At 35.2% G+C, this 12413-nt stretch overlaps 1 non-coding gene across 1 annotated transcript; it reads right to left on the reverse strand.

The window, feature by feature from the left end:
- Positions 1-11839: 11839 nt before the first annotated feature.
- LOC148561534 (small nucleolar RNA R71) lies at positions 11840-11947 on the reverse strand. The gene has a single exon (XR_015887492.1). It is a non-coding gene; the product is annotated as a small nucleolar RNA R71 (small nucleolar RNA).
- Positions 11948-12413: the final 466 nt, after the last annotated feature.

The following is a 12413-nucleotide window of genomic DNA, read 5'->3' on the forward strand; positions in this document are numbered from 1 at the left end:
ACCAAGCATCTTCCTTGCATTGTTATTATTTTCGGCCATGTCTCCTTCTTTTTCAAAAATTTATGTCAGATTTTCTCCAGAGAGTTGTGCTTTAGCTTCCCTTAGCTTCCTCTTCAGAGTCCTTTCAGGTTCAGGATCAGCCTCAACAAGAATGTTCTTATCCTTGTTCCTGCTCATATGACAAAGAAGGAAATAACAAAGAAAATATGGAATCCTTTATGTCACAGTATAGAGATTCCTTTATGTGAGTAGAAGAAAAGAAATTCGAACACCAGGAGGAAGAGAGGGTTCGAATTTTTAGATGAAGAGAAGTGTTAGTAAATAAATAAAATAATTAGAAGAAGATGAGAGAGGGAATGAATTTTGAAAATTAAATAAATTAAAAAATAGAAATATTTTTGTTTTTAATTAAAAATTAAAGTCAAAATTCGAAAATTAAAAAAAAATTGAAATTAAATTAAGTTTAAAACAATTAATTAATTAAAAAGGAATTTTGAAAAAGAGGAAGGTGATTTTCAAAAATTAGAGATAGAGAGTTAGTTAGGTAGTATTGAAAAAGATATGATTGAAACAAAAAGATAGGATTGGTTTGAAAAAGATTTGAAAATTAAATTTTGAAAAGATAGGAAGTTAGAAAAGAAGTTAGAAAAGATTTTGAAATTGATTTTGAAAAGGATTTGAAGAGGAAATTAAAAAGATTTGATTTTGAAAATCAAAGTTGATTACTTGACTAACAAGAAACTAAAAAGATATGATTCTAGAGTTTAAAGGTTGAATCTTTCTTACTAGGTAAGTAACAAACTAAAATTTTTTTTGAATCAATCATATTAATTGTTAGCATTAATTTCAAAAATATAAAATAAAAATAAGAAAAAGATTTTGAAAATTAATTTGAAATTTTCGAGAATATGAAAGAAAAATTGAAAAAGATTTAATTTTTGAAAAAGATTTGAAAAAGATAGAATTTTTAAATTGAAAATTTGATTTGACTCATAAGAAACAACTAAATTTTAAAAATTTTTGAAAAAGTCAACTCAAATTTTCGAATTTGATGAGAAGAAAAAGGGAAAGATATTTTTTTTATTTTTGAATTTTTAATGATGAAAGAGAAAAACATCAAAAAGACTCAAAACATGAAAATTACGAATCAAAACAAGAAAAATATGCAAGAACACTTTGAATGCAAAGATGAACACGAAGAACACTTTGAATGTCAAGATGAACAATAAGAACTTATTTTTGAAAAATTTTCAAGAAAAGAAAACATGCGAGACACCAAACTTAAAAATTTTTATTCTTTAGACATTAATGTTTCAAGAATGCATATGAAAAACAAGAAAAGACACAAAAGAAGAAAATATGAAGATCAAACAAGAAGACTGGCCAAGAACGACTTGAAGATCACGAAGAATGCAATGCATGAAATTTTCAAAAATAAATTTTTTTTAGAAAATTAAAAAGATGCAATTGACAAAAAACTTAAAAGTTGACTCTAGACTCAAGTAAGAAACACAAAAAATATTTTTGATTTTATGATTTTGTAAAATTTTTTTGTATTTTTTGAAAATTAATTGAGAAAAATGAAAAAAGAATATTTTTTTTGTATTTTTCGAAAATAAGAAATAAAAAGCTTAAAATTAAAATAAAATTACCTAATTTGAGCAACAAGATGAACCGTCAGTTGTCCAAACTCGAACAATCCCCGGCAACGGCGCCAAAAACTTGGTGCACGAAATTGTGATCATCAATGGCACCAACAACTTGGTACGCACAATTGTAATCTCAACTCTTTATCAAAACTTCGCACAACTAACCAGCAAGTGCACTGGGTCGTCCAAGTAATAAACCTTACGTGAGTAAGGGTCGATCCCACGGAGATTGTCGGCCTGAAGCAAGCTATGGTCACCCTTGTAAATCTCAGTCAGACGGATTCAAATGGTTATGGTGAATTGATAATAAAAACATAAATAAAATATAAATTGGGATAGAGATACTTATGTAATTCATTGGTGAGAATTTCAGATAAGCGTATAGAGATGCTTTCGTTCCTCCTGAACCTCTGCTTTCTTGATGTCTTCATCCAATCATTCCTACTCCCTTCCATGGCAAGCTTTATGTAGGGCATCACCGTTGTCAAGGGCTATATCCCATCCTCTCTGTGAAAATGGTCTAATGCGCTGTCACTGCATGGCTAATCATCTGTCGGTTCTCGATCATACTAGAATAGGATTTACTATCATTTTGCGTCTGTCACTACGCCCAGCACTCACGAGTTTGAAGCTCGTCACAGCCATCCCTTCCCAGATCCTACTCGGAATACAACAGACAAGGTTTAGACTTTCCAGATCTCAGGAATGGCCGTCCATGGGGTCTAACTTATACCACGAAGATTCTAATATCTCGGACTCGGTCCTCTGTATTAGATATCTAAGAGATACTCATTCTAGCTTGTTTGCATGTAGAATGGAAGTGTTTGTCAGGCACGCATTCACAGGTGAGAATGATGATGAGCGTCACATAATCATCATATTCATCATGTTCTTGGGTGCGAATGGATATCTTAGAATAGGAATAAGCTTGAATTGAATAGAAAAACAGTAGTACTTTGTATTAATTCATGAGGAACAACAGAGCTTCACACCTTAATCTATGGTGTGTAGAAACTCTACCGTTGAAAATACATAAGTGATGAAGGTCCAGGAATGGCCGAGATGCCAGCCCCCAAACGTGATCTAAAGATGAAACTAAAGATGTAAATACAATAGGAAAAAGTCCTATTTATGCTAAACTAGTTACTAGGGTTTACAGAAATGAGTAAATAATGCAGAACTCCACTTCCGGGGCCCACTTGGTGTGTGCTTGGGCTGAGCATTGAGCTTTACACGTGTAGAGGCTTCTCTTGGAGTTGAACGCCAGTTTGTAACCTGTTTCTGGCGTTTAACTCCACTTAGCAACTTGTTTCTGGCGTTTAACTCCAGAATGTAGCATGGAACTGGCGTTCAATGCCAGTTTGCATCGTCTAAAATCGGGCAAAGTATGAACTATTATATATTTCTGGAAAGCCCTGGATGTCTACTTTCCAAAGAAATTGAGAGCGCGCCATTTGGAGTTCTGTAGCTTCAGAAAATTCACTTTGAGTGCAGGGAGGTCAGAATCCAACAGCATCTGCAGTCCTTCTTCAACCTCTGAATCTGATTTTTGCTCAGGTCCCTCAATTTCATCCAGAAAATATCTGAAATCACAGAAAAACACACAAACTCATAGTAAAGTCTAGAAATGTGAATTTTAATTAAAAACTAATAAAAATATACTAAAAACTAACTAAATCATACTAAAAACTATGTAAAAACAATGCCAAAAAGCGTATAAATTATCCGCATATCAAACGCCCAGAAAGGTATCATAACTGGTGTTAAATTCCCAATAGATGCTTCTTTTGGGCGTTTAATGCCCAATTGTACCTCTTACTGGCATTTTCTTGCCAGTGAGCTCCTTTTCCCTGTTTTGTGCTCTGAATCCTTCTGTAACCCTGTGAACTTATGCAATTGATTCTTTACCTTGAAGATTATTAATATTGAACTTGGATAATTTAAAAATAAATAAAATGAAGAATAGAATAAAATAAAATAACAGAAAAAGTTTTGCTAATGGCTGGGTTGCCTCCCAGCAAGCGCTTCTTTATTGTCTTTAGCTGGACCTTGCTGAGCTTTTAATCTAGCTTCAGCTTTGAGCATTCTTGCTCAATATTGCCTTCAAGATAATGCTTGATTCGCTGTCCATTGACAATGAACTTCTTATTAGAATCAGTGTCTTTAAGGTCCATGGTGCACGAAATCACAATCACACTTTTGTAATTCCACACAACTAACCAGCAAGTGCACTGGGTCGTCCAAGTAATACCGTACGTGAGTAACGGTCGATCCCACGGAGATTGTCAGCTTAAAGCAAGCTATGGTTATCTTTTAACTCTTAGTCAGGATATCAATAATTCTCAGATTTAATTGTAAAAAGTAAAAGAACATGAAATAAATACTTGTTATGTAGTAATGAAGAACAGGTTAAGGCTTTGGAGATGCTTTGTCTTCTGAATCTCTGCTTTCCTACTATCTTCTTCTTCATGCACGCAAGGCTCCTTCCATGGCAAGCTTTACGTTGGGCATCACTGTTGTCAATGGCTACTTCCCGTCCTCTCAGTGAAAATGTTCCAAATGCGCTGTCACCGCACGGCTAATCATCTGTCGGTTCTCGATCATGTCGGAATAGGATCCATTGATCCTTTTGCATCTGTCACTACGCCCAACACTCGCGAGTTTGAAGCTCGTCACAGTCATCCCTTCCCAGATCCTACTCAGAATACCACAGACAAGGTTTAGACGTTCCGGATCTCAGGAATGGCCGCCAATAATTCTAGCTTATACCACGAAGACTCTGATCTGAATCATGAGGCTAAGAGATATGAATTCAATCTAAGGTAGAATGGAGGTGGTTGTCAGGCATGCGTTCATAGGTGAGAATGATGATGAGTGTCATGGATCATCACATTCATCAGGTTGAAGTGCGAATGAATATCTTAGAATAGAAGCAAGCGTGATAGAATGGAAAACAGTAGTAATTGCATTAATTCATGAAGAACAGCGGAGCTCCTCACCCCCAACAACGGAGTTTAGAGACTCATGCCGTAGAGAATACAATATGAAATGTGTAAAGTGTCATGAGGTACAAAATGAATCACTAAAAGTAGTTTTTATAGTAAACTAGTGACCTAGGGTTACAGAAAATGAGTAAGCTAGGGTGGTTAGTGTAAAAATCCACTTCCGAGGCCCACTTGGTGTGTGCTTGGGCTGAGCATTGAAGCTTTCATGTGTTGAGACTTTTATTGGAGTTAAACGCCAGATTTTGTACCATTTTGGGCATTTAAGTCCAGTTTTTATGCCAGTTCTGGTTAAACACCAGAATTCTTGAGCTGACTTGGAACGCCTATTTGGGCCATCAAATATCGAGCAAAGTATAAACTATTATATATTTCTGGAAAGCCCAGGATGTCTACTTTCCAACGCAATTAAGAGCACATCAATTGGGCTTCTGTATCTCCAGAAAATCCATTTTGAGTACAGGGAGGTCAGAATCCAACAGCATCTGCACTCCTTTTTCAGCCTCTGAATCAGATTTTTGCTCACGTCCCTCAATTTCAGCCAGAAAATTCCTGAAATCACAGAAAAACACAAAAACTCATGGTAAAGTCCAGAAAAGTGAATTTTAAATAAAAAATAATAAAAATATAATAAAAACTAATTAAAATATACTAAAAACATACTAAAAATAATGCCAAAAAGCGTATAAATTATCCGCTCATCACAACACCAAACTTAAATTGTTGCTTGTCTCCAAGCAACTGAAAATCATATAGGATAAAAAGAATAGAATATACAATGAATTCCAAAAACATCTATGAAGATCAGTATTAATTATATGAGCGGGGCTTTTAGCTTTTTGCTTCTGAACAGTTTTGGCATCCCCCTTTATCCTTTGAAGTTCAGAATGATTGGCTTCTATAGGAACTCAGAATCTAGATAGTGTTATTGATTCTCCTAGTTAAGTATGTTGATTCTTGAACACAGCTACTTTATAAGTCTTGGCCCTGACCCAAAGCATTTTGTTTTCCAGTATTACCACTGGATACATAAATGCCACAAACACATAACTGGGTGAACCTTTTCAGATTGTGACTCAGCTTTGCTAGAGTCCCCAATTAGAGGTGTCCAAAGCTCTTAAGCACACTCTTTTTGCTTTTGGACCACGACTTTAACCGCTCAGTCTCAAGTCTTCACTTGACACCTTCACGCCACAAGTACATGGTTAGGGACAGCTGGGTTTAGCCGCTTAGGCCAGGATTTTATTCCTGTGGGCCCTCCTATCCACTGATGCTCAAAGCCTTGGATCCTTTTTATTACCCTTGCCTTTTGGTTTAAAGGACTATTGGCTTTTTCTGCTTGCTTTTTTTTTTTTGCATATCATCCTCTCTTTTTTTTTATTCACTGTTTTTTCTTGCTTCAAGAATCAATTTTATGATTTTTCAGATTATCAATAACATTTCTCCTTTTCCATCATTCTTTTAAGAGCCAATAATTTTAACATTCATAAACATCAAATTCAAACATATGCACTGTTCAAGCATTCATTCAGAAAACAAGAGTATTGCCACCACATCAAAATAATTAAATTGTTTTAAAATTTGAAATTCATGTACTTCTTTTTCTTTTTTTCAATTAAAAACACTTTTTATTCAAGAAGGTGATGGATTCATGGGACATTCATAGCTTTAAGACATAAACTTTAAATTTTATTAATCATGGAATGACAATAAGACTCAAAATAAATATAGGAGCAAACCAATAACAATAGAAGGCAGAAAATAAAAAAAAATAGAAAGATAAATGACTCTTAAAATAGACTCTTAATAATAAAGGTTATCACAGAGTTAGGACTCAACAACCTTGATTTTGAGAAATGGATGCTCCCTCAATCTATGGGGTGCTTGGTCCATCAAGGGAGAGCTTCTGGCGCTTCAGCTCCTTTAGCTCACGCCCCTGCTTCTCCTGTTCCTTCAGCAGTTTGCAGAGCATGCAGTTTTGATTCTGTTGTTCTTCCTTAAGTTGTTCCATAGCTTCTTGCAGCTTGGTAACAGATGCTTCTAGGCGGGTCCAGTAGTCAATTTCAGGAATTTTTGGGAGGAACTCCTGCGCCCTCCTTTTTATGGAGTTGTCTTGAACTTGTCCTTCCATTGACTTTTTGGTGATTGGATGTTCGATTGGGATGAATTCATCTACTCCCATCCTTACCCCAGCATCTTTACATAGCAGAGAAATTAAGCTTGGGTAGGCCAGTTTGGCTTCAGTAGAGTTCTTGTTTGCAATTGTGTAAATCTCACAAGAAATCAGATGATGAATCTCCATTTCTTTTCCAAGCATAATATAATGAATCATCATTGCTCTTTTGACAGTGACCTCAGAGCGGTTGCTAGTGGGTAATATAGAACGCCCAATGAAGTCCAACCAGCCTCTTACAACTGGTTTGAGATCTCCCCTCTTGAGTTGGTTTGGGACACCTTTTGAATTGGTTATCCACTTAGTTTCAGGGAGGCATATGTCCTCTAGAACTTGATCCAACCCCTTATCTACTCTCACCATTCTCCTATTAAAGGATCCTGGGTTATCTTGTAGTTGAGGCAATTTGAAGACCTCTCTTATTTTGTCCAGATGGAAGTAAATAAGCCTCCCTCTGACCATGGTTTGGAAGGTATGAAAGGCAGTTCCAGTTATTCTCTGCTTATCTGTTAGCCACAAATTTGAGTAGAATTCCTGAACCATGTTTCTTCCAACCTTTGTTTCAGGATTAGCTAGAATTTCCCATCCTCTATTTTAAGTTTGCTCTTGGATCTCTGGATATTCATCTTCTTTCAGATTGAATTTAACTTTCGGGATCACTGACCTCAGACCTATTATTTTGTGGTAATGGTCTGCATGTTCTTTGGTTAGGAACCTCTCTTGATTCCAAAGACTCTTCGGAGTATTCTCTTTCTTGCCTCTTGATTTGGTTTGTTTTCCCTTAGGTGCCATGATCTTGATGAGTCTTAGCTCAGTGATCATGGAAAAACACACCAAACTTAGAGGTTTGCTTGCTGATGAGCGGATAATTTATACGCTTTTTGTCATTGTTTTTAGTAAGTTTTTAGTAGGATCTAGTTACTTTTAGGGATGTTTTTATTAGTTTTTATGTTAAATTCACATTTCTGGACTTTACTATGAGTTTGTGTTTTTTTGTGATTTCAGGTATTTTCTGGCTGAAATTGAGGGACTTGAGCAAAAATCAGATTCAGAGATAGAAGAAGGACTGCTGATGCTGTTGGATTCTGACCTCCCTACACTCAAAGTGGATTTTATGGAGCTACAGAACTCAAAAGGGCACGCTTTCAATTGCGTTGGAAAGAAGACATCCAGGGCTTTCCAGCAATATATAATCGTCCATACTTTGGCCGAGTTTAGATGATGCAAAAGGGAGTTGAACGCCAATTCTACGTTGCAGTCTGGAGTTAAACGCCAGAAACACGTCACGAACCAGAGTTGAACGCCAAAAACATGTTACAACTTGGCGTTCAACTCCAGAAGAAGCCTCTGCACGTGTAACATTCAAGCTCAGCCCAAGCACACACCAAGTGGGCCCCGGAAGTGGATTTATGCATCAATTACTTACTTTTGTAAACCTTAGTAGCTAGTTTAGTATAAATAGGACTTTTTACTATTGTATTAGACATCTTATGATTTTAGTTCATCTTCGGATCATTTTGATCATGTGCTATCTTAGACTTTCATGGGTGCTGGCCATTCGGCCATGCCTGGACCATTATCACTTATGTATTTTCAAACGGTAGAGTTTCTGCACTCCATAGATTAAGGTGTGGAGCTCTGCTGTTCCTCGTGATTTAATGTAAAGTACTACTGTTTTTCTATTCAATTCAACTTATTCTGCTTCTAAGATATCCATTCGCACCCAAGAACATGATGAAGGTGATGATTATGTGACGCTCATCATCATTCTCACTCATGAACGCGTTCCTGACAAACACTTCCGTTCTACATGCAAACAAGCTAGAATGAATATCTCTTAGATATCTAATACAGGGGACCAAGTCCGAGTTATTAGTATCTTCGTGGTATAAGTTAGAACCCATGGATGGCCATTCCTAAGATCCGAAAAGTCTAAACCTTGTCTGTGGTATTCCGAGTAGGATCTGGGAAGGGATGGCTGTGACGAACTTCAAACTCGCGAGTGCTGGGCGTAGTGACAGACGCAAAAGGAGGGTGAATCCTATTCCAGTATGATCGAGAACCTCCAGATGATTAGCCATGCCGTTACAGAGCAGTTGGACCTTTTTCACAAGAGAGGATGGGATGTAGCCATTGACAACGGTGATGCCCTTACAAAAAGCTTGCCATGGAAAGGAGTAAGACTGATTGGATGAAGACAGCGGGAAAACAGAGATTCAGAGGGACGAAAGCATCTCTATACGCTTATCTGAAATTCTCACCAATGATATGCATAAGTATTTTTATCTTTATTTTCTATTTATTTATTATTATTATTCGAAAATACTATAACCATTTGATATCCGCCTGACAGAGATTTACAACATGACCATAGCTTGCTTCATACCAACAATCTCCGTGGGATCGACCCTTACTCACGTAAGGTTTTATTACTTGGACGACCCAGTGCACTTGCTGGTTAGTTGTGCGAAGTTGTGAAGTTATGTTTGGATCATGGTATTGTGCACCAGTTATTGGCACCATTACCAGGGAGAGAACGAGCAACAAATTTTACAACCTCTGAGTAACAATTTCGCATACCAAGTTTTTGGCGCCGTTGCCGGGGATTGTTCGAGTTTGGACAACTGACGGTTCATCTTGTTGCTCAGATTAGGTAATTTTCTTTTTGTTTTATTTTCAAAAAAAAAAAAGAATTGTTTTCAAAAATCTTTCAAAAAAAAAAATTTCCTTTTGTTTTCGTAAATTATTCAAAATTTTTAAGAATGAATTCTAGAGTTTCATGGTAACATGTTGAAGCCTGGCTGGCTGTAAAGCCATATCCAAATTCTTTTGGATTGAGGCTTCCACGTGTCAACATAAAAGGCAGGTATATGGAGTTGGATGAAGTATCAGCTGTTGCATGCCTAATTTATATCCTAAAGCTGGCTGGCTATTAAGCCATATCTAACCCTTTGATTGGAACTTTAGGCTAACATTGAAAGATTCCTGGAATTCTTATCAAAAATTTTGAATTTCTTATTTTCTTTTTCCTATATGTTTTTCGAAAAAAATATACAAAAATCCAAAGAAATATATTTATAAAATCATAAAAATAAAAAATATTTTGTGTTTCTTGTTTGAGTCTTGAGTCAATTCTTAAGTTTGGTGTCAATTGTATTTTTTCTAAAATTTTTTTATGTATTTTTCAAAAATTCATGCATTCAAAGTGTTCTTCATGATCTTCAAGTTGTTCTTGGCCAATCTTCTTGTTTGATCTTCATATTTTCGTGTTTTGTGTCTTTTCTTGTTTTTCATATGCATTCTTGCATTCATAGTGTCTATACATGAAAAATTTCTAAGTTTGGTGTCTTGCATGTTTTCTTTTCTTGAAAATTTTTCAAAAATATGTTCTTGATGTTCATCATTATCTTCAAAGTGTTCTTGGTGTTCATCTTGACATTCATAGCATTCTTGTATGCATTCATTGTTTTGATCTAAAATTTTCATGCATTGAGTCTTTTTCATGTTTTTCTCTTTCCTTATTAAAATTCAAAAATAAAAAAAATATCTTTCCCTTTTTCACTCATTAAATTCGAAAATTTAAGTTGACTTTTTCAAAACTTTTTAAAATTTAGTTGTTTCTTATGAGTCAAATCAAATTTTCAATTTAAAAATCCTATCTTTTTCAAAATCTTTTCCAAAAATCAAATCCTTTTCATTTTTTTCTTATTTATTTTCGAAAATTTTAAAAATATTTTTCAAAAAAATCTTTTTCTTAATTTTATCTCATAATTTTCGAAAATATTATCAACAATTAATGTTTTGATTCAAAAATTTCAAGTTTGTTACTTGCTTGTTAAGAAAGATTCAAACTTTAAGTTCTAGAATCATATCTTGTGATTACTTGTGAGTCAAGTCATTAATTTTGATTTTAAAATTCAAATCTTTTTTTTAAACTAATTTTAATCATATCTTTCTATCATATCTTTTTAAAACATATCTTTTTCAAAAAAAATTTGATTTTAAAATATCTTTTCTAAATTCTTATCTTCTTATCTTTTCAAAATTGATTTTCAAAAATTTTTCAACTAACTAATTGACTTTTTGTTTGTTTCTTATCTTTTTCAAAACCACCTAACTACTCTTCTCTCTCTAATTTTCGAAAATACCTCCCTCTTTTTCAAAAAAAATAATTCTTTTTAATTAATTAATTGTTTCAATTTTTAATTTTAATTTTAATTTTATCTTAATTTTCGAAAATCATTAACTCTTTTTCAAAATTTATTTTTTGAAATTCTCTCTCCCATCTCCTTCTATTTATTTATTCATTTACTAACACTTCTCTTCATCTCATATCTCTGCTCTCCTCACCCTTGTGTTTAGATTCTCCTCCCTTCTCTTTCCTTACATTACATTCTTTTCTTCTTCTACTCACACAAAGGAATCTCTATACTGTGACATAGAGGATTCCATATTTTCTTTGTTATTCCCTTCTTTGTCATATGAGCAGGAGCAAGGACAAGAACATTCTTGTTGAAGCAGATCCTGAACCTGAAAGGACTCTGAAAAGGAAACTAAGAGAAGATAAAATACAACCATCCAGAGACAACCTTACAGGAATTTTTGAACATGAAGAGGAGATGGCAGCCAAAAATAATAATAATACAAGGAGGATGCTTGGTGACTTTACTGCACCTAATTCCAATTTACATGGAAGAAGCATCTCCATCCCTACCATTGGAGCAAACAATTTTGAGCTTAAACCTCAATTAGTTTCTCTGATGCAACAAAACTGCAAGTTTCATGGACTTTCATCTGAAGATCCCTTTCAATTCTTAACTGAATTCTTGTAGATCTGTGATACTATTAAGACTAATGGAGTAGATCCTGAAGTCTACAGGCTCATACTTTTCCCTTTTGCTGTGAGAGACAGAGCTAGAATATGGTTGGATTCTCAACCTAAAGATAGCCTGAACTCTTGGGATAAGTTGGTCACGGCTTTCTTAGCTAAGTTCTTTCCTCCTCAAAAGCTGAGTAAGCTTAGAGTGGATGTTCAAACCTTCAGACAGAAAGAAGGTGAATCCCTTTATGAAGCTTGGGAGAGATACAAGCAACTGACCAAAAAGTGTCCTTCTGACATGCTTTCAGAATGGACGATCCTGGATATATTCTATGATGGTCTGTCTGAATTAGCTAAGATGTCATTAGATACTTCTGCAGGTGGATCCATTCACCTAAAGAAAACACCTGCAGAAGCTCAAGAACTCATTGACATGGTTGCTAATAACCAGTTCATGTACACTTCTGAGAGGAATCCTGTGAGTAATGGGACGCCTATGAAGAAGGGAGTTCTTGAATTTGATACTCTGAATGCCATATTGGCTCAGAATAAAATATTGACTCAGCAAGTCAATATGATTTCTCAGAGTCTGAATGGAATGTAAGCTGCATCCAACAGTACTCAAGAGGCATCTTCTGAAGAAGAAGCTTATGATCCTGAGAACCCTGCAATAGCAGAGGTGAATTACATGGGTGAACCATATGGAAACACCTATAACCCCTCATGGAGAAATCACCCAAATCTCTCATGGAAGGATCAACAAAAGCCTC

The sequence above is a fragment of the Arachis ipaensis genome, chromosome B6, assembly GCF_059453495.1.
Source record: "Arachis ipaensis isolate K30076 ecotype BB chromosome B6, ASM5945349v1, whole genome shotgun sequence".
In the NCBI taxonomy this organism is placed as follows: Eukaryota; Viridiplantae; Streptophyta; class Magnoliopsida; order Fabales; family Fabaceae; genus Arachis; species Arachis ipaensis.